Source organism: Xenia sp. Carnegie-2017, unplaced genomic scaffold (assembly GCF_021976095.1).
Source record: "Xenia sp. Carnegie-2017 unplaced genomic scaffold, XeniaSp_v1 HiC_scaffold_24, whole genome shotgun sequence".
Taxonomy (NCBI): domain Eukaryota; kingdom Metazoa; phylum Cnidaria; class Anthozoa; order Malacalcyonacea; family Xeniidae; genus Xenia; species Xenia sp. Carnegie-2017.
In genome coordinates this window covers 1,532,969-1,557,704 of record NW_025813487.1, presented here as the reverse complement: position 1 = coordinate 1,557,704, position 24,736 = coordinate 1,532,969, and the positions used below count along the sequence as shown (strand labels likewise).

At 34.6% G+C, this 24,736-nt stretch overlaps 1 pseudogene; it reads right to left on the bottom strand.

The window, feature by feature from the left end:
• Positions 1-2,612: 2,612 nt before the first annotated feature.
• On the bottom strand, positions 2,613-21,781 carry LOC124451234 (annotated as a pseudogene).
• Positions 21,782-24,736: the final 2,955 nt, after the last annotated feature.

Sequence of the window (24,736 nt, the reverse complement as noted above, 5' to 3'; positions counted from 1 at the left end):
AGGTAATTTTTGAATTTCAAACATCAGTCGCGCGACGGATTTGACATACTCTAGATCCGCCCCTGGAAGAAACAGACTAATAAGAAGAAAGTATTTGAATCCACGCCCTTAATACACCTGATAAGATAAACTGAAGACGACGGGTAACATAAACTGAAGCCGTATGGCTTTGCATCTCCCTTTACTTATTGACGGCTTTATATTCAAATTTATCGGCTGTCGGATAGTTATAATCAAAATTATGCGAGAACGTATAATTATAAATAAAATTACGCCAAAGGACATCATGTCGTGGTGAATTGTACGTGAGAAATTGAGTTACATCAACTCATTTTCTAAAGATGATTGACTTCTAGGCAATGATGTGGAAACTTGGACAGGACTTGTTTTTATATTTATTTCGGTAATCGAAAGAATTTTTTGAAGCAGAAGATAACAAAAAGCTCTATGACAACTTATGGAGGATGATATCCCCCAAAATTAATAGCTATATTTTCAATTACTAATGGGCATTTTGTCCTTTGCAATGTGCATTTTGTCTTGATCATATTCCATTCTGGAATTTCATAATCGGATTTTGTCCTGTACAATTTCTGTTAAAACTCATTTTGTTGTTGAACATCCCATTATGATGACGTAACATTATTCGTGACTCGCAAAACATCAAATTATATTTAATCACATTATAATTTATTTATAATTTATTTTCTTAATGCGGTAAAAATGAAAACAAAATAAACCAATTGTTTTACCTATTAGCTACAACCATAAAACATGGCAGACAGGTTATACTTTGTAAAACTCCTTCGCAACTTTGTTTTGGGTTGTATTGCTGACCTCGAAAGAAGTCCAGATCGGGATTTTTGCGTTTTTCGTATTGACTTCCTTTACCATACTACGTTGCGATTTGCTGAAGTGTTTGAGCTTGAAGAGGCTGTTCTGCAGTTAATCTCAAGGGCAAAAGAACTTTTTAATGTCGATGTTAATCATGATATTAATCCATCTTCTTCATTGAACTGCCCTCAAGTTTTCAATGGCACACCAGGGCAACCAATGTATGAAGTAAACGAAGATATTCTGCGTTATTTTTTGGATAAGCGTTTTACAGTGAAAGATACGACAAATCTTCTGGGAGTCAGCAAAAGAACCATTGAAAGGATGAACGAGTTTGGTTTATCAGTTTCTAATTGTTATTCTGACGTTAACGATTTAGATCTCGAGTTGGTCATAAGAAACCTAACGAACGAGTTTCCCAATCTTGGCTAAAACGTATGTCAGGATTATTGTTAGCAATAGGTTTGCGAATTTAGCAGGACAGGATTCGTGAAATGATGCGAAGAGTTCATCCACAGTGTACATTGTTTCGTGCTTTGTCTCTTAGAGCAGTGCACAGACGTAAATATCATGTTACTAGCCCCTTGTCACTTTGGTATGTTGATGGCAATCACAAATTGATTAGGTGGGGTACTAAAAAATACCTATTTTAGGGCGTTAATAAATCTTAGTTTTGCATACAAATGTGCTAGTAGTTTCATATTTTTAGATGGAGATTTGTGACTCATGCAGGAATAGATGGCTATTCACGTTTGCTGGTATTTATTCGCTGTAGCACAAACAATCGAGCTGATACTGTTCTAAATCTATTTCTATCTGCTGTATCTCAATATGGACTGCCATCCAGAGTAAGAACTGATAAAGGAGGTGAAAATGTTGGTATTGCTCAATTTATGTTAAACCACCATTTGCGAGGACCCGGTCGTGGCAGTCATATTACCGGAAGAAGTGTGCACAACCACCGGATTGAGCGCTTTTGGCGAGATCTTTTTGTTGGTTGTACAAATATTTTTTATCATTTATTCTATCATATGGAAAGTAATGGAATATTGGATCCATCAAATGAAAAGCATGTGTTTGCATTCATTATGTGTTTTGTCCAATTATTAACAGAAATTTGGAAATTTTCCAGGAAGATTACAATAGATCTCTCATTAGAACAGAAAGAAATCTATCACCTGAACAGCTATGGATTCTCAAATGACCATATACAGAAGGTATTTTTATGCAATAACTCATGGCTTTACTTTTAGACTACGCTTTACATTATAATCATCAGACTGGATCCAAAGCTTTATTGATGTATGTTAAAGTCAAAATCTAATTTAATGTTCCAGTTCACTAAGGTAAACCAAGAATTTCCACCACCTTTACACAAAATTACGCAAGTCATGAAACAGATCAGCAGCAAGTAAGTGATTGTTCCAGTAACCAACATTCCATTGAATGAAATAGATCTTGATGAGCTGCAAAGAACCATTAATCCTTTAAGGCCTTCTAATCATAATGGTGCTGACATATACATTGAGGTGCTTCAGTTTGTAAATACCAGACTGCACCAGGAAGACAAGTGACATTGTGAACTCACAAAACAAGAAAAGCTACTTGACCTATTGTTTGTTGGTGTCAATTCAGATAATACCAAAGAAGATACGTATGGCAAGGAAGGCTATAAATTTTATATTATGTTGATTATTCAAACATTTTAGCAGAAAACATTTTTTAGCACATAAATGCTGATGCACTGCCAGAACAAAATTTAATGAAGCTTTAACATATTCACTTTAAGTCTTTAACTATAAAAATGATATCCAAAACAGAGAATAAAAATATTTCAATTTTGTGCATCATCCATATTAGCTGCAACAAGCTATGTTATGGCTGAAAGAGATGCATAAACTGTTTCAAGATCAAATATTGGTAAATCCTCTTGAACCAAATTGCAAAGCTCTATCCAGTTTAGCTTTCAGTTCATCAAAGTTTTCATAACATAGAAGAACTAACAAATGAAAACAAGTTCTACTTTCTGGAGGCAGATTACGATCTTTTGTTCTGTCAACTTTGAGATGCAGGATCGCACTATTTGCAGGCAATAAATCACACCCAGTCCAAAAAGACAACAGATCTTTAAGACTTCCCCCTAGGAATGGACAGGTATTAAAGTATTAATATAACTAATACCTCAAACAGTCAAACATTTAAGTTTTATTGGGGGAAACAAAGGTCAAATTTAAAGCAAGAAAATATTACTGACATTGATATTGTTGAAACAGATAAAGTTGCTGCTGCTCCAACATATAATATATAATCAGTTGTGGTGCAAATCAGTGTGCGAATTAACGGTGTGCAATGTGCTTTGCACATCGCTTTAGCTAAAATGAAAACAATTGCACGTCACTTTTTCAAACGATGTGCAAAAATCAGCGGTTTTAACGAAAAGCACTGTCGTAAGTCATATGAATTTGTTCACGTTTAAAAATATTAAATTAGCAAATAGCACTATATAATAATTAACGTAATATCGATTAGCTTATGCCTCTAAATAAACACTTTTGTCAAAAAAATTGCACATCGTTTTTTCTGAACTAATTCGCACAATGTGCAAATATTAAAAAGCAAACCATATTCACACATAAACACATACATAGAATGACCACAACCACTTACAACCTTCCCTGTATCTTTCTACAAAAACACTTACCACTAGTTGTCCCATCAATTAGATCAATGTATTGTTTCAAAAACAACATCAGTTAATTACAACGAAGGCCTTCTTCTTCTTTAAATTCAATAATTCTTTTTAAGTCGTCTTCATTAATAAGAGAAGCAGTTGATTGTGGAAAAAGTTATGGTTGAACAACATCTTTGTGTTTCTTCAGGAAATCAACCAATCCAAACTCATTCATTCCATCAGCTAGATCTTGCAACTCTGATTTTCTATGGGTAATGACACCATGTAACATGATTTGCTGGGCAATAACATGACAATTTGCACCAGAGAATGATGTATCTAAAATCGAAGCTTCAGCTCTATACTGAGTTTAAACATCTTTGAATGCAGTTCCAGGAGCTTCGTCTTTGCCAAGGCTGTTCAACTATGTCATAAAACACATGATTAGCTAAAAAAAATACTGAAAAGGAATGCTCAGGTGCAATAAAACTTTTCAAACCTCATTCAATGCAATCCTCAGGTCAATGTCAGGTATATCCACAACTTCTATTAAAGGAATCTCATCTTTGTCACATGATGGAAGTCCGTCGCGAAGCGAGGATGACGTCAGTAGCGCCTCATATGGGGTGTGGCGTACTGATTCCTGAGCATGTAGTATGGAAGTCCTGCGCTGCCCAAACTCCAAGACTCCCCTCTCGGCCTAGACGATGTAGTCCAAAGGAACACATAGTGCTACAGTTTGGAATCGCTTTGGCTGCAGGAGCTGCCAGAAAGATGACAGGGTATGTCAGCAGACTTCCTTAGGGGCCCCACTTCGGATTTCTGTCAGGTTTACTCCTTAGCCTTTTCTTCTCCCGAAGATGCCCACAAGGCAGTGGGACCATTTATCCATGGGTGGAGCACACTTGGTCGTTGGGTCATTCCTTTGGACCCTCCTCCCTGGCCGTTGGCTGCCTGTCGCTGCTCGTCAGAACAGTGGTGCAGTGTAAACACCACCCCCTCACATGGTTTAGCCCGCCTGCTGAGACGTTGTACCGGGGCATGGCGCTTGGAGCCACATGTGAGAGATTTAGGGATGAGTGGGGACCAGTGATGCCCGTCCACCCAATCAGGTAGAGTGCAGCAGCCAGATACCAAAGGTACTAGCCCTCCTCAGAGCCAATATGCCCCAAATAATCAACAACTACTTTAGAAATTCCAAATAGTGGTGATCCAGCATGTAGGAAAGAATGTGCAATCATTCTTCTAATGCACTTATAGAAGCCTGTACTTCTCAAAAGTGAGTTGGCTACAGGAACATTATGGTCATTTTCTCATTCAAAAACAAGAGTTTTGGGCCTTTCTTCAGCATACAGTGGAAAACCATCAAGAATCATTTTCATTATTAGGACCACTGCCAACTGAAGTTTCGTTTTTAAGCTTTCACTGAACCGAGCACACAACTTACTACTGTGATTCTTGTAAATTCACAAAATGTCATTGGGAAAGTCACTTGCCATGAGGTTGACATAAACTCGAAATACTGGACTGTCACTGACAATTGTAGCATCTCGATACTCTTCAATGACTGTCTTCTTTTGTTCTTAAATAGAAAACCCGTGAAATGATTATTGTAGCAATACAACTCAGCAAGTATTTGCTAGACTAAGCTTACCAATATCACAACTTCTACACCTAAGTACAGCAAGCAAAAATTACAAAAAGCATGTTCAACTTTGTTCATATTGAGACCAAATTGTGCTGCAGGAGCATATTGCCAGTTAAAGCAACAAGCTAAAAGTCATGCATGAAGCAAAGCATCATTTTTAACCAATCAAGAAAACTATATCAAATCATTTATAACTCGATTCTTTTGAAAATAATTAAGATAAATGATGCAATTATGATGCATTTATGAGTGTTTAGCAGCATGTATGTACCTATTAATTTCTTCTTACCTTCTTGCAGAAGAACTGCTGTTGCATTTTGAAGATTTTCTGAATCTGAGTCTGCGCTATCAACAGCACCATAATTAGGCATCTCTCCTTTAAGTAATATTCCTTTGCCTTTAAAATTTGAAGTTACATGTATAAACACATTAATTCATTCATTATCTGGAGGTTTTTATTAAAAAAATGAAAAATAAAATATTTGTCTTTTCACACCACCATTCAGCCTCAATGGAGTCAATGCTACGACCAAAATATATTGATAATCCCATACATGGAACTTAATATAATGATATAAGTACTTACTGTGATCCAACAATGATGAAACTGCCACTTCAATGTCTCCCTCACAAAATCTTACAGCTTCTTCTATGGCTATATTATGAAGGTCAGGAAACATTTCATGCATTTCAGACATTAATGGAGTTCCAGAAAAACTTGCCTCATAAAAAATTATTCATGAATATTATCTGAGATACAAAACTTTCAATTTTCAAAATAAGTAGGTGAACAAAAAACAGTATGGTATTTTCACAGTAAATGTGTAATAGGAATTAAGGCAAGCTTATAGCATACATTGATCTTCAGCATCTCCTGCAGGAGCATGATCATCTGTTTCCAAGGATGAGGAATCTAGATCAGCTTGAACTAGTCTAATATATGCAATTGCCCGCCCTAGGCCAGAACTATCACGAAGAAAGTGGACAGAATATCCAATATTTTGTGGAGGGGTAATAAGATACAAATCTTTGGGTGATAAACCACTCCCTAATATCTCAAAACCACCGCCTGATACCAGCCGGGGATAGATCTCTTCTAATTTTGCCTTCACTTTGGCTACACTTGAATCTTTATGGAAAGAAATACGTCTACGTCCAAGACCAGCTTTTTGTAATTTAATTTTTTCAAATCCAGTAGGCACACAATCTTGCTCATGGTTTGTAACACCGACCTTGTTGTCCCCACGAATTAGATCGACCACGTTTTGCTGGTGGATGAGAAAACATTTTTCCATTGTTAGCTCGACTATAAGGTGCAAACAACCGCCTAAACTCCTGCTCTCTTATCGAACAAGATGATCTTGATGTGGAAGCTTGAGATGACGAAGCCTGATGTTGTTCTTGCAATGTGCTGTCTAGTGTTGACGATTGCTCGTACTTTACAAGAAGGGGGGAGTGCAACACGGCACATCATTTCCATCATTTAAACATATAAAAATCACTACTCACTCTTTCATCGTTCAAACGAAGAATTCTGGTAAACATAAACAATAGTAAACTCGTCCAAGCATCCCTGTGACCAACTGACTGTAATTCAAGAAACTGCCTCAAAGCTTCATCGCAGATCCTAAAAAGAAAGAAAAAGAAAAATCAAATCAAGCCCTCGAGGAAAAGTTTAAATGGTTTCTAAAAGTGGGGATGTACATGGTTTATTGATCTTGCTAATCCCAAGCAGTACCTCAACACCTTTTCCACGACGCCTTCCCATGATTCCTTTCTCGCAACATCATCGTACATGCGAAAGAGGATTCTCAACAGGCAGGCAAAACTGGACGTCTCGTTTCAATAAATTGGTCTTCGACTGTCCTTTGAAACCTTCAAATGATCAAAGAAATTATACTGAGAAGTGTATAATGAATGAAGCAAGGGAAAAGTTTACTTTTGTGTCCTCAATCTTTATTTATCAGAAAAAAACCATGCGTGCAGTATAACCATAAAAGCAAATGTTTTTTACTTTCACAAGACTTGGTCTAATGACCTTAGAATTTCCCACCTGTTTTATGTAGATTCAACATTCAGAAAAGGGGGGGAGGACAGTTTAAGCTCATAGGACCAAATCTGGTAAAGAAACTTGGTCACGCTGCATGTGGGTGTCTAGGTATACGGACATTCACAGCTTTTGAAGTGGGTGCCCTAATAGGAAGGACAGCCACAAATTTGCCTTTTTGCTTGAACGTTTTGAATGTGATGTTTTTACTCGTGTATTAATTTTCAATTCAAATAGAAACTGTACAAAAATGTGTCGCTCGTGTCAAATGCTACAATATATTAATGAAGCGTTTACCAGCTTTCCAAAGCGCCGTCCTCAGCTCGTTCTTACAATTGAAGCTTTTAGCAAACTTATACGAGTTCTCCAGCACTTCGCAAAACAAAAAGAGCTGGTTAGAGGTAAGATGTGGAAACATTCCGTCGTGTTTTCGTTTAGCGGTTCGTCGAGGAGTGTTGAGACCCTGAAATAATGAAAAACAAAGTCACCAATCATCATGAGACATGTACGATTATTGAAAGTAAACAACTCTGACTACAGTGTATCGTTGTTACTTATAACAATGTCAAGACATGAAATTGTATGAAAGTTGAGCTCTGGGTAAATAAACATCAAAAACCAAGATGCAAAACTCTCAAAGAGCGCATTTGATTCGATTATAGTTGACAATCACTTCCTGGAAAAATACGGTTGTAGCTACATATGGTATTCAAATGGCTATTTTTTAACTAAATAGTCCGACTTTCATTGTGTATATAATAGTGTAATCAACACGATAGCACTCCGGTGATCACATAGTTCAGTTTTATCATTTCTTTTGGTATTTCGTGAAGAAAAGTAAAATTCGTAAAATTTGCAATTTGGCTATTTTTACACCAAAGCCGGAGATTTTGTGAATCAGTTTGACCAATCAGGTGAAAGAGGATTTACTACACAATTGTAGGTGATTTAGAGAATCAGTTTGACCAATCAGGTGAAAGAGGATTTACTACACCATTGTAGGTGATTTACAGAATCAGTTTGACCAATCAGGTGAAAGAGGATCTTACAAGCCTGTATACAACACATAAGGAACTTTAAGGAATTCAACCCAAGGAAATCGTTTATTCTATAAAGTCTCTTGAAGATAGTTATTGAAATTTTTACGTTTCTAAAGAAGGAGGAACCAGTTGTGAACTCGATATATAGGGATGTTCACATATTCATGTTTTGCTGTATTAACTTCCAGTGAAATCAATTGTTCTCTACAGATTTAGAAATGCATATATGACTTTGTGACCAACCCATCCCTACAACCACAGAATAATAATTATACAGAAGAGCCACTCAAGTGTGCACTGCGTCCTCATGGCCGCTATTATTCCAGCAAGATATATTTAGGGTTTTTCATTTCTTTCCAACCACTACAATTACATGACGTCATTTCTTCGTAATGAAATTTAAAATATTTCAATATAAGAAATGACATCGGTTCATTTCAGTGTTTGGAAACAAGTGAAAAGCCCTAAATATCTTGTGGGATAATGGCAGTCGATATGCGCGGCACAATATGCTTGAGGATAAAAACATCAAAGGTTCCGACACAAGTGACCTTTCTGTATATTACATATTCTGTGCTTCAGCTAAGAACTTTGTTATGCCACCAAGGGCAACTTTAATATAACAACATCACAACCAAGCCATTTATCTCAGTATTGCCTACAACGACTGTAATTACAACTGACATGTAATTCAGCCATAGTATCTTCATCTTCTCGCTTGCTGGTGCTTGGGAAAAAGACGACATTGTCGATCATTTGGGTGAATGAGGAATGAAGGTGGATAGACATGAACACATGAAATGAATATTATTCAATGTGGAACTGGATAGTCGTGTATATAAGTTGACTTTTTGCGATATAATGTGTGTTTATGGCAATCATAGACAATAAGACCACAATAATGACATATTATAAACTACGTGTTTTGAACCGTGGTCGATTACGGGAGAATAATGGACCGGCAAAATTGTTTCTTAGCCAATCAAAGCGCGCCATTTAGCCGGAAGTGACGCTTGCCATATAATAAAAGCACAATAAAGACAGTTTTCTAACCTCCTGCCAATCTATCTGTCTGTCTGGTAGTTTCATGTTGTCGAAAATTCGAAACACAACTTGAAACACATCACGCCACCAATGTTGGAGAAACGTGTTCCCGTATGTTTTCATGATTTCAAACATCACGGTTAGGTCTCAAGTTGATGGATGGAAAATAGCTCACATTAAAATTATACAATACATACTAATCTATACAGTACATACAACTCAATATTTCCACCATACCTTGTTCTGACATCTAGTTTACAGCGGTTGATGATACACGAAAGCTCAAAAAGGACTGGAAACCAGCCTTTCACCCAGATTCTGTCCTGCTCTGATATCCCAGCATCCTCTACTCCGTAGTCTTTAAACATCTGTTTGTAAAAGAAAAGAAAACAGACGCCATTGGAAAATGCTACACGAAAAAGCGATTGAAATAGATGATTTGGATTTGATTTGATCCAAAGTGGTTAGCTTTGATGTGATTTTGCAAAATTTAAATCATTTCAAAGGTGAAAAGAAAGTAGATTTCAATCGACGTACCACAGGATTTTTGGAAACAAATTTGGCGCAATTTCGTATCAGTCTTATTTCTTCCATACTCGTGTCCGGGAAACTTGCGTTGCATGCGAATTCCGAGAGACATTTGACGGCATCTTGAAAAGAGTCGATGGTCGCGGAGAAATATTTCTCAAAAATCGTGGCTGAAAGAAAAAATGTGGGATGTGAAATTTATACACTGATAATCTTGTGGGATAAATGAATCGGTCAAAGCTTTGATTTACAAGTGCCGTTGAAACAGTAGAAAAATAGGGCTAGAAAAGTTCAAAAAACTCTGCCTTTTGACTCGTAATTTGAATCAACGAAAAAATGTTTCATACATTTATTTCATTTCTTCATTAACTCTCGTTTAATTTTCATTCATGCATCATGAGGCGAACAGCCATCGACTTTATGGTAAATAAAAGTTTACCTCGAAAACTTATACGAATATGGCTGAATTACCATGGAAAAGAACGAACACATAAAATTCTTGTTGCAAAATAAACGAAGTTCTCCGTCACATCCGAGAAACACATTTACTTAAATGATATTCAAATTCAATTTCAATTTAATTTAATAATATTTTACAGAGGTCTAAGTAGTCCAAGATTGGAAACGGATTCACCATCATTTCTTCAAACATATGCAACCATTTTTATTTTAAAATTTTAAAATTTGCACAGATACAAGAACCTTACCCAAGAGCACAACAGACAGGTCGGCGGTAAGATTAGAAGAAAAACCTCCTTCCTTAAACTACAAACCTGTTGTTTGAAAAGCGAGTTCCATGATTCTTTCATCATGATCGGACGCAGCCAAATGAAAAACGGAGAAAACATTTTTCCAACCAGATTTAATGTTTGCGGCTTGCAAATGCACCATTTGTGTGACACATCGTACGACCATATCACGAATTGTGGAAGAACTAAAATGTGAAAAGTCCAGTTGTTGATTCAAGCAAATCGTAGACTGAAAATTGCAGTCCTTGTTGCCAAGTTCATAAAGATATCGAAGAAAGAATTTTAATCAAATAATTGGAATTATAACAGACAAAACAGAGCGATTGATTGGAAGACTTACTTCGTAAAATTCTTCGTAAAATTTTCAACTTGGAAAAGAATCTGCAAAGTCTGCCACAAATTTTGTTTCTTTGAGAGAAGGATTTTCAAGCTGCAAGAAACTTTACATTTTCTGAGAGAATTCACTCCTGCATAAATTTACCTGTTTTTCTTCACTATGTATTCAAAGGGTCGGAGAAAATCCTTTTGAAATCGGAAATTTGGCAATTCCCCCTTTTCCAAGAAATTCATGGATAATTGTCGCTAAGAGTCGACACAGAAGAACGCAACTTCTTCATTAGGGTTACAACCACACTAAAATGGCACATAAATTATCTAAGATGGAGAAGTACTACAGTAGGTGGAACATTGGAGATGAAAGCATTGATTATCTTGTTTTTATACTTGAGCTATGAAAGAAACTAGAACTGTGTTTTGAAAAAACATCATAGTTCAAAGTCGATCTGGTAGTTTAGTTGGTAGAGCATTGGAGAGACAATGATTATCTTGTTACTATACCTGAGTACATCACAACAACGTGATGTTATTATCTATGATATTAAGATATGAAAGAAACTAGAACTGTGTTTAAAAATATCATCATAGTTCACAGTTGATCTGATAGTTTAGTTGGTAGAGCATTGAAGACAACGATCATCTTGTTACTATACCTGAGTACATCATAACAACGTGATGTTATTATCCATAATATCAAGATACAATCTTGGTCGTTAATAATTGCTAACCTTGTTAAAATGATCTCCCAACACAGTCCATATTCGTGACCATTGCAGCCGAATACGACCCATATTGTAATAAGCAATCTCTACGATCTTCTGCAGACTAAACATACGTATCATTGTAGGATTGGAAAGCTCAACTTCCGAGACTTGACGTAAACCTTCCACGAAATCGACTTAGGAGAAAAACGAAAACATTTTGAGATTTGGGTACAGGAGATAACGATACTTGGGATTTGAGAACTGGGGATTTAGACACTGGGGATTTGGGTACTAGAAATTTGGGTACTTGGGATAAAGGATGGTCAAGTTAGATGTATAAAAATCTTATGTAAGATGCAGTTTAATGCAAACCTACCGATAGCATCACCATCCAGTTTCACTGATCCCGTGAAAACTCTAAACGTAATAAAACACAATGAAGAAGTTGAGATGAAGATATTCTGCTGAGAGAACATAACGTATGGACAGTGCACGAGTTCTTCAAAATTATATTTTCATGTTTATGTTCAAGGTTCTCTCGTTCACTTAAGCCTGAAGATGACTTCCACTAAGGATGTCAAAACGTCAGTCAACAATAACAATAACAGTCATTCTCAGGACTCTGCTAACATGGACAATGAACATGTCTACATAGAGAATCATCCATCGTCATTTCTTGCTGTTACAAGCCCCACTACAGCTTAAAGACAATTTTAAAGAATCCTGGGACGGGGGCAGGGGGGTTGTGAAGCCAGAACGCTAAATGGGAGGGGTGAATATTCATATATTTAGTTTTGCTTGACTGATTTGGTTTAAAAGATATTTTCATTTGAAAAGAAATTAGTTGGTCACAGCGGAATATATGACCATATATATGAATAAACACCTCTCCCCCTGCATTAACGTTCTAGCATCGCCCCTGGGGTGGGAGATAGGTCACAAAACACAATCCACATAGCTATCATTAAAGTAAACGTTCCCTGTCAACTGCAACGACAACACTTCGTGCAGCGGTCTCCCCAAAGGCTTCCTGTAAGCCAGCCGCTTTTTTCGAGTCAGCGGCAACAGATATCCGACCTTCATAGAAATACAAACAAAGAAAAGCACCCAACGTTAGTATTTGACATTTTTCTATGAGCTTCATAACAATGTTATAAGCAACCTGAGGTTATATCATAAAATGTCTTGTTGTTTGTGGTGAATGCTGTGGGTGAATTAGTAACACCGCTGGACGCCGTGTGAAGGTATCGCGTTTTCACACCAGTAACGATAAGTTGAGCCAATTCAAGTTGGGAAATGCATTTCAGTATCTAGAATGAAAACAATGACTTTAGGAAAACGTAAAAAGACGCGCCGAGGGGAACGAGCATTTGAGCAACGAAAACGAGTCTCCAACAAGACGAACATAAACATTAAATACATACGTAGAAAATATCTTCAAATAAAAAATATCTTGAGAAAAAACTTTATTTTCTTATGCATATATATTACAGATGTACATTTGTGATACGATTCTCTTATGAAGGGTATGGAATACGGTCAACAAAGCACTTGGAAAAATGAAAGTTAAAGACTGTAGCAATATCGTGAAGTTTCCACTACAGACAAGACCTAGACTTTTTCCTTTGATGAAAAAAAACAATCGATCATATTTTCAGTCGTAGACACCAATCATAATATATAGCAAGATGATTCTCTCTACCTCGAGCCAAGACTTCCCGATGTAATTACCATCCGTTTGAGCGATGGTAAGAAGTGTCTTCATCGTCTCGATGTTCTTTGTTTTCATTTCATGAATATGCGTGCCACTGGTCGCAGTAAGTAAAGTGAACCTGGATAGCGCTTGTACGAAAGCATCTCTTTCCAACTACAATGTGAAAAGAGTTATTAGGAATATCGAAAAATGAACTTAATGGTAAAGAATCTCCATTCATATTCCCTAACATCATTATAACTAACTGTAATAATTGAAAAACTTTTAAGAAAAGATTATTTCACATTCACATGCATCCTGATATATCCATATATGTACACAAACAGACAATTAATTCAAAGGTAAACAAACATCTGTTTTTATTGTATACATATGAGTATCATCTAAACCTTGAACATATAACACGCAAAGAACACGACGTGTATGTAACTACGTAAATATATTTATAAATTTCAACAATTCAACATTTAACATATTTTTGAATATATATTTATGTCCGGGAAAGGATCACCAGGGGATGAAAAGTATTCTAAGAGACATTAATGTCGTTATTTCGTACCCAAATATAGAAAAATGAACAGAATGTTGTGTGTTTATCAACTTACAGGCATGCTGAATATGCAAGATATTCGTATTGCACAGCGGATTCCATCAAGACAAAATGAAGCAACAGAAGGATCGTCGTTGTCTTGTAGATTGACGCTGAACGCGGCAAGAAACGGACTCCATGCAACCTTAAACACACAAAACAAAATGGTCAACAATGGAGACTGGAGCCGGTTGTAAGAAGCAGATTTAGCTTAAGTAGTGGATTATTTAAATAGAAAATCCAGTCAAACCATTCATTGGTCAGTTAAAATATTAGATTATCAAACAGATTTACTCTTCGCCATCGCAAACATTCATTACATAAAATCTAAGTCTTTTCTTTGACAAGATTAAGATGAATGTCATCATGTTTTGAAATCTACGCCCCCCGTATTTGGCACTGTCCGTATAAGTTGACACCACAATTAACGCTTCGTTAATCAATCCTTACATACACCATAAACATTAACCTCCAGACTCCACTCCCCGTACCTTGAACATTGTCTTCACGTGACCAATCTGTGTCGCCGTGACAAAATCCGTCTGAATATGACTCACGTCTTCCATTTGTGTTTTGGCGTTTTCCGCCATCTGCTCCATTTCCATAGAATACAACATACGACGATGTTTCTCACTTTGTAAATCTGTAAAGTGGAAGCACAATAAAAAATCTCTTTACTTTCATGAAAATGCATTGGAGCTCTCTTAAGACCAACACCGAACATCACAATATCCAATATAAGCCCCTTTCCTACACCCATCTCAAGACCAACACCTCCATCTCAAGACCTTCACCTTCATCTCAGACTAGGACTCTACACTTCGCAGTCAAGACCTTTACCTAGCATCTGTACAATTTTTTCAGTTAAGCCTTGATTCTCGTATTAATGTTCCAATACATACATGTAGCATCGTATCTACTGTTCACTTTTGGTGTATGTTTCATCTTGATTTCATTCTGTGCAATATCATCATAAATTGCTTCAAGATATTCAGATGGAAGATCTTTACTGTCATTTATACCACGATTCATTTGAATGTACTGTTCTTTCGTTATCTTCCGTTTAACCTGAAAAAAAATTTCACGTGATTACGATGTCGCATCTAAAGGCTAATTTTTCACGTGATTCCAATGAAGGCTCCATATCAACGCCATGAAAATCTCGCGTGACCACAATGGAGTCACGTGATCTTGGACATAAAGTTGCTTTTATAGAAAACCATTGCAAATGAAGTAAGTCTGTGTAACCTGTGAACTATGTAGATCAGTAGTCAACATGATGATAGAATAAGCCAGAACGTAGGCAGCGTCTGCACTAGCAAACAAATCGTCACTAAAATATAAATGATAAATATAAAATGAAAGTTTATCATAGACAGTCTAACCTAGCTATATCTAGACATGTTTGTACATGAATAAGGTTGTAGAAACGTCAGTCAACATCAACAACAACAGTCCTTCTCAGGACAGTACAAACCTGGATGATCTACATCTACAAACATGTAACAATACTCCCAGTTCAAACAACTCACTTTACATCTATCTAACGGCAAATTGCAGTCCTCGAAACTCGAAAAATTAAAATTCGATGACAAAATACATAAAAAAAAACAAAAATCGTCAAAAACTAGTCCTAAATTATTGTTGATGTTAAATGAAAAAAAAATTAACACATGGTTCATAGACAAAAGTCATTTCGTAAGTTTCATTAACCAGCCTGCAATGCGAGATGTAAACAACAGATAACAAGACACAAATCATGTCCTTACTTTGGGTTCGTTTCACAGAACCTACTCGCAAACTTCTCCATGAGTCGATCGATCTTTTGCGCTTCACCGGGAAGCCGGAAGTTATGTAAGAACAATCGCAGAGCTTGCACAAGATTGGTCCCAGTGAAATCCAACTGATCTATATAGGCGTTCATAATCTCCCGTTCATATCTAAGAAGTATAGGAAAACACGAGGAACAGTTGAGGATATGAAGAACAGTTGAGGACATGACGAATAATAGATCTAAGTCTACTATTGTTTGCTTATTTTGAACAGTAGCAAATCTTACTGAATTCTGTTAATATTATTCACTGGATAGAGAAATTTTTAGCATTTAAAAATTGTTTTGTTTTTTATGGACAAAATAACCAAGACATTTGAAGATAATGCATAGTTTCAAAGAGCTTTTGTCATTTTACATGGAGTTTAATGCAACCTTAAACATATTTTAAACATTCTTGATTTTACGATTAAATTTTCTGATTTACTATTTCATGTATCATGAGCAAACCATCCATGGACTTCATAACAAATTAACATAATCAACTTTTCTTGACTCAATTAATGTTGAAATAAATACTTAAGATGAGAATCAAACGTCTTAACGTGATTTTCACGTGAAAAACATACTTACTGTCCTGGATTACCAATCAGCTCACCAATCATAGTCTAAAACCATAAAACGCCACACTGGGTCAAAATTCAAAGCAACATTTAATGTTTCTACAAATTCCTCAAAGATAGCGTGCAAATGTGACAAAATGAAAACTTTAGTGAAAGAAGACAACATCATGTGAAATGAAACATAAGGATTGCAAGGGATATAGACGGACAAAAATGATCATCATTTTGTCAAGTGTATCATAAACTAAACGATTACAAGGGATATCAATGGAGTAAAATGATCATCACCTTGTCTAGTGTATCATCAGTGTGTAAGAACTGAGTGACTTCGGTTTCTGTCGCATCAAGGAGACCTTCAGATTGAAGGAATTCTATACCTTTTGATGGATTCTTGTTAAATCTTAAAGTAAATGGTAAAATTGAATAAAAGTACAGAAGAGAAGCAAAATTGTTGACCAAACTTACAATTGAATTCCCTTTTCTTTCGTCTCCTTCTTCTGTTTAAGACTCTCAAATTCTTCAGCATTATCGATGGCTTTTGTACTATTAAGAGACGACTGACTACCCCCCGTTTTTTGAGATTGTAAATCACCGGGTTCCCCCGTTTTCATTCTCCTTGGTGCTTCCTTTTCGAGAAATTGTTGGTGCACCATCAACCAGATCTGTCAGGAAATTTATATGGAAGAGATTAAACAGAAACATTGAGGAATAACTATGATGATTTGGAGGTCAATAAGGGATCGCATGGATCAATAAGAGGTTAGCATAGATCATTAACAGATAGCCTAGATCGTCGGGAAGATAGTATAGATTATTGAGAGATAGACTAGAACATTGAGGGTAGCATGGGTCAACAATGAGTAACTATAAACATTAAGATATTGCCTTGATCCACCGCGAGACCAGCAAGGGTAAAAAAGATAACTAAGGGATAACTTAGATGCTGAGAGGTTAACTACAATTGTCGAACAACTAGTTTTGATTAAGAACATTAACGTGTGTATAAGAAAATAATGGAGTACCTTCGATAAATAGGGGATAAAGAGTATAGAAAGATGGAATCTTGATGGAGACAAAAATCGTCAAAGTAGCCGATATCAAAAGAGGGGTACAATGGATCATAAAGCGGTAACTTATCGAAATGTATAACAATATTAAGTTTATATTCGCTACATGCGAGTTTCTTTAGTTTCATAAAAATGTTAAAACTCACCAAAATTATCATCCACCTGAGAATCAGGTTTAAAGTAAAGATCTCTGCTCCATTCTACCATACATTTAAGAATAAAGACATTCCAGACCTTTGATACGAATACTGCGTTCTTAAACCTGGAAAAATCATACAAAAATAAGACGACATTGATACTATTCATATAAAAACGTGATAAAAAGATGTATTATAATCAACATTGTCAGCACAAAATATTAGAGACATGTTCTAGTCCTTTTCATGTTGATTGACTATGCTCCAGTTTTTTCATGTTGATAGACTATGTCCCAGTCCTTTTCATAATAATAGACTACGTTTCAGTCCTTTTCGAGTAGCATAGATATAAACAAGAGAATGTAGAGAAGTAAACATTATGAAACATATTCATCAACTTACTGGTGTCGCTCCTAATTCAATAGCTTGACGTCCTTGGGCATCTTTAGACAAATCATTGATCAATCTTTGAAAGATATTCGACAAAGCCAATTCACAGTCGTAATTTAAATATATATCAACGACCGTCTGTGCGTCTGCAATAAAGGACACGAATGGACATTAATGGCTAATATGAATGGATATTAATGGATGACAGGTAGATAAAATCAAAATTTAATTGTTTGTATATTGATAATTAGTAAGGGAAAGGTCACACCTCACCTCTTGTACACCCACGAAGAGGATTCGAACGAGATGATGGTGATGACTGAATATAGGATGGGATTTGGAAATAAAAAATACTTAATTGTTGTACAGGGTTAAGCAAACAGAGGAGACATTTGGTAGAACTGGAGACAATGTCAGTGCAAGCTTTACACCAAAAGTTGACGGTTTGCACCAGCTAGAGAGTTCTCACAAAAGTCTCAAGGTTTGCATAAGCCAGTACAAACACAAAAAACATCTTTTAGTTCTTTTGTAAATAATAGTAATGCGAAACAGACAACTTCAAGAAAAAAGTTTAAAATTTTTCTCTAACATGTATTCATGATTCATTTGCAAATTATCTTTGATTGATATAATTGATGTAGCTCAGATACGCACGTTTGTACAGGCTAATGCAAACACAGTTTAAGTTTTTATTAAGTAAATAGTGATGTCGGATGAATAGCTTTAGAACATTGAGTTTTGATGTCGTTAAACATTCACGGTGTACATTAAAAAAACACAATTGATTTTATTAAACTTTCTGATGATCAGTGAAAGACTCTCAATGAAAACAAAAGGTTTTCAAAGAAATAAATGATCATAAAGATCCAGTATTTGAAATTGACAAACATAATCTTAAGTGTAGTGACAAGTAAAATTCGTTCAACATTTTGAAGGCAACGGTTTTGTATCTTTTTATGAAACATTGGAGCAAAACGACTATTCATTTGAAGGAATATCTCGGGACCTAATGACGTTAAAATCTTTTGAGTTTTTTTACAAAAGCATTTTAATAACTTCACATTTTTCATGGCACAAACGTTATTCGTAAAGCGGTAGAGACCATAGAGAAATGTAAAGTAAATGGCACGCAATCAATGAGTAAATGAAAATAGCGCTCAAACATTTTCTTCTAACAGTCTTAGATTATGGACATTTATAATCTTAGGAAAGAATGCATTCAAAAAATGAATATTCTTTAAAGCCAAATATTTAAGGAATGTAGCTATGCGATGAGTGTACGTATAATCTTTTGATTTCGGTTCGGAAAGAACTTCGTTGACCTGGAGTTTTGGATGTAGTCGCTATTGATATAAAGGCCATAGACATTTAATAGCAAGAACGATATAAGACCACGTGTTTAGTAAATGGTTAGAACTTTTGCGATTCACTTGCCTGTAGATATGTTTCAAATATGAGATTGGTTTCTGAAACAATTTCATTGACTTCACGTCGACAAAAATGAATGGGATGGTGTGATTTTACTTGTCACTACACTTAAGATTATGTTTGTCAATTTCAAATACTGGAGAAAGAAATTTTTGCGAGTTATTTCGATTCACTCGCAAACAGCGACTCACTTATTCACTCGCAAACTTCTCACACTCGAGAGTGACTCGCTATTCGATACTTGCGAGTCAAGTCATGTTATTCGAGGTCGGTACTGTAGGGTTTAAATACATAGGTGAGAAAGGATTGCACAGGGTTTAGATAGGTGAAAAAGCGTTGCACACCATCACCATGACTCTTTTCTTTCTTCCTCACCCTAAACAAATCCCTCATCTTAAGTATTATAAAAACCCTATTTATCCTAACCCCACCCCACAAAGTCCAACACTGAAAGAAATTACGCCAAATTATGAAATCTCAATTGACATTACGAGCAGAATGTAAAACGTTATTTCTAGTACGAAATTTATTCAAAATCCACTCAAAATAAAAGAAAAGAGAAAATACATTCACTCAATGGTTTTTAATGATTAAAATAAACACAGTAAGATAATAACCACCTGACGTTATGAAATGTTCTGTTTTCATAATGATAACGTGGAGGAGGATTACCATGTTTGAAAGAACTTTGTAAAGAATTGTAATCATGTCGACAGTTTATCACCAATTTCTCAAACCTTAAACAAAAGTAGAAATAAGTACAAAATATCTCAAACGTTTCAACAAATATGGAAAACCTGACTTTTACCCCTCACTTTATTCTGGAGATGACTACCACTAAGAATTACAAAACATCAATTAACATCAACAACAACAATCTTTCTCATGACTGCACAAATCTGAACAATCTACATCTACAAACATGTAACGATACTCCCAGGTTTAAATCATTCACTTTATTACAACCAAACTATTATATATTAGTACAGACCTGTGGCTACTGATATGAATACCATCTTTAAAATTTAAAATTTTACATGACAAATTAAAACAGATAAATAAACTATATATTTAGAGTTTGAATATCTAAGAATGCAGACAAGAAAATGTTTTCAAATGCACTTCATTATCAAATAATGCATTGATAATATGTACAGTAAAATACAGATTTGTGTTTGTATTCATGTCTTTTAGTATTTTCCAGTGATTTATCACTTATGACATAATTTTAAAACTATGTCTACATCAATGGAATGGAATTCGAAACCATATCCATATCAAATTACTCTACTATTTGCATTGTATTAACGGGAAAAGAAATGTTATGCTACAAAGAATTTTATACAAAAAATATTTTACTAGCAAGTATACTTACACTTCATCAATCAGCTTGCATTATTTTGATCAGAAAATAATACAAAATAGTCATCATGAAATTTTATATTTCTTGATTCTGGTACATTACAAAAATATGACAATATCAACTTCTTAAATACAGCTAAATATCCTACGGCCATTTAATACTTCCATTGTTACTACAAGACTATACATATGTGGAGGAAAGAAAATTATTAAAGAATGTTTTGGATCTTTTAAAATGTTACAACTGTCTGTTTAATAGTCTGTTCACACTTTATATGTTCTTTTGAGTTTATTATCTAAGGTGAACTATTTGTTTTTGTATTTATATGAATGGGGCAGTGAAGGTGTTCATATGCATAAAACAATTGGTTTTTAGCAAAATTTTGAATCTCACATGAAAAATTTACAACAAAAATTCAACAAGGTAATTAAAGTAATATCAACTCAGTTCTACTTTCAAAACTAGCGATAAACTATGGCTATGCAAAGAATGAATTAAAAGCTACACTCTCGAAGAGTTCACAAAAAATTTACACAAACTGTACGACCAAAATAAGGAAAATGAAAGATTTTGCTACAAGTTATCAATGACAATGAATGAATGTCGATGATGCCACGTTTGCATTATTTTGTCGAGCTATGAACTCTAACAATATTCTCTGTTTAAGTTTTTATTAAGTAAATAGTGATGTCGGATGAATAGCTTTAGAACATTGAGTTTTGATGTCGTTAAACATTCACGGTGTACATTAAAAAAACACAATTGATTTTATTAAGCTTTCTGATGATCAGTGAAAGACTCTCAATGAAAACAAAAGGTTTCCAAAGAAATAAATGATCATAAAGTTCCGAAATTTTCATAGCGTGACTAAACTTGAGAACTGACTACGCTACTTAACACAATCGCTTTTATAGAAAATTGATCGATGGTATTTCAAATATTAGTTGTTTATATAAATACCTTGGTAGAAGCGTTCAAACTTTGGATGTACTTGTCGTCTTTGGCATAAGAGAAAACTTCAAGCAAAGTACAAATGATTAAATATGGTTTATTACATTGAAACAAGAAGGAAAAGTTTCTCCCTCAAATAAAAATGCAAATAACAAATTAGAAACAGGAAACATATAGATGTCGTACTTCATGTAAGAAAAGATATAATGTCTTTTAACAAAGGCTCCTTTGATGAGGTATAGGCTTCTCTGCACTAGGTTAAATTAATTTCTTATTTGGCATTTTCCGTTTTTTGTTAAGTACTTTCAGTAAGATATGTTAGTTAAGTTGTAAAGGTAACAAACGTTGGTATCTATGTTTAAAATGGTTGAACGAGCATACAGATTTTGTTTGAGTGGTCTGCTTTGATTTTGGTAAAACCTTTGATTCAGTTTCAAATAACGTCGTAGTTTAAAATTTTTCTTTTACAATCTGACTCCGGTTACTTTGTGTCTCTTGTTTTTTTGTTGATCGCATAAGTTTTTATGCTTCGTGCAATTACTTAGCGACATTTTTTTCTCTTAGAAATTCAATGAACGCTTTTTAAAATAGACTATCGTGTAGTAATTTTTCTATAGAAACTGAAATATTTTAGTATGCATTTCAAAAAAATAACAAGTGAAAACAACTATTTACTTGCAGCACTTGACCTCTTACATTGACAACAAAAAATTGAGAGTTAATCACAAAATACTAGTTTAAAGATGATTTTTTATTTATCTTCAAAGTGTAAAAATAGAACACCGTGATCCTTCATAATAACAACATACTCATGCAAACAAAATTTAAAACTTGTCAACTCTAATTACGAACTTTAAAATCTGGATCATGTTTCTACATTTTCCTCTTTTGCATTTGCATCTTTTCCATATTTGTAGAATGTAGTCAGTCTTCATAGTTCAATGTAAATGTTCATACATACGTATGACGTTATACATTGTTCTTTTAATAACTTTTTATAATTGCATTTATGGTGCAATGAAATGAAAAGTGAAATTTATCATTCTTCAATATTTTAATCAGAAAAATTCTACTGAAAAATTCAATTCCTCAGTTCAAATGAACTTATGTCAAAATCGTAAAAGTTTTCATCACAGTTATTGACATAACGTCATCATGATGTTTTTACATACGGATTTGTTAACAGTATAAAACATTTTGTTTCTTTAAGGTCATTAGTACATAATAAACGTACAGAAATGATCTCTCACATTTTTCAATAAATGACCATAAAACCCAATGACATGACATGACATCATGATGGTGTTTTATAAATGTGAATTTTTAACACCATACAAAATGTGTTTCTACAATATTAACATGCGTAAGGTAAATTTTATTCGCACTTTTTGAAAGAATGTTCAAAGAAAGTCACTCTATAATTAAACAGAATAATCTTCATCTGCAACAACACCATATTGTCAAACTCACAATGAATGAGTTGTCGACATTCTTTCATTTCTATGTAGTGAACGTTTAATATATAATAAAAATAACGAATTTATCTGACCATACATTTATAATAAAAAGTAAACCATCAACATGAAGTTCGTTCAGAGATCAAAAGTTTCTCACTTTTGGTAATTTTCACATGTAAAACAAGCTACCATCCTTACGACAATCAACATCTTCGTGTGATATTCTCAATTTCATCACAACTTTCACAATGTTACAGTGTTGAATTCTCCAAATATAAATTTGAAAGTTGACGGGAATCATAGGATAAAAAAGATCTTTACTTGTCATTACAAAAGACTAATCTCTCTCTCTGGCCGTGATATTTTTACATAATTAGAAACTGACAGTTTTTCCACGGTTAAAACAAAGAATATGGACAAATTTATCTGCAATATTTTTGAGTTCGTTGTTGATACCATAAATAACTGTCCTTTTGTGATATAAAGAACATTTTATGTTCGTTTTAAGTGATATGTAATGTTGGTAAATACAATAGGTTAATATAACTAAAAAAGGTTGAGTTAGTGGATTCATTCAGGAATATTGAGTTTTATAAATTTAATTCCGCATCCACCATTTGTTATTAAAGCTAAAGTTCCTGTGTTGTAATGCATAGTTAGATTAAAGATAGAATCAAATCTGTCAAATTTAGCACATATTTCACCACTCTTTAAATCTACAACAACCAATGTGCCAAAAGATTCACCAATAAAATATGATTTATGTACGAATGTGCTTGACCATAAAAATCCATGGATGCACTGCCAAATCGTACTCACGTAATTGTAATTAATATTAATTACATAAATGCCAGTTTTCTTGTGGAAATTGTTGTCTTCAAAAGGAAATGCAATGACCGCTTGGTTACTATCATTTATAGAGCAACGGACTTTTAGGTAAGTTTTAGTTCTCTGTTGCAAAAAAAAATTTTCAATAAAAAACGTTTTGGGTAATTTTGCAGTATGCCAAGGTTTCAAGTAAAGTTGATTGTTGTTATTTCCCCATTTCCATAATGTGTATTCTGTTTTGTTTACTGTTAAAATAACACAATCATCAGGGGATACAGCTGCTGCTTTAAATTTTGAACTATCGACAGGAAGTCTTTTGTTGTATTGTATCTCACCGTTGGTAATTCTAACAACTTGAACAAACTTTTCTTCGTCAATACAAACTAAGACATCACCAAATGTTAAGGTTTCCTTAAGTTTAAATCCAATGTTTAATTGCTTTGCTTGAGTAGAATCTACAAAATTTTCAAACGAAGTGGTTATTTTCATAAGATGATCAGAACCATCCCATATCCACAGTAAACCATCTGACCACCAACATCCTAATGCATTTATAAAGCCCAAGGATAAGTTGAATTCACAAGAAAACTCCATGTCTGTATATTTTGTGATAGTTTGTGTTTTTGTTTCTTTTGTGACTTCCACTTATCCCATTTTATACCATCTTATCCCAATTTTATTTTCATCTTTTTCATCCCACCATATAATTTAATATTATGTAAATAGCTATTATATATATAAATACCTTTATATTTGTAATTCAATACTGTCTGATGATGTCTTGAGAACTAAGACGAAACGTTACGCTACTAAATAA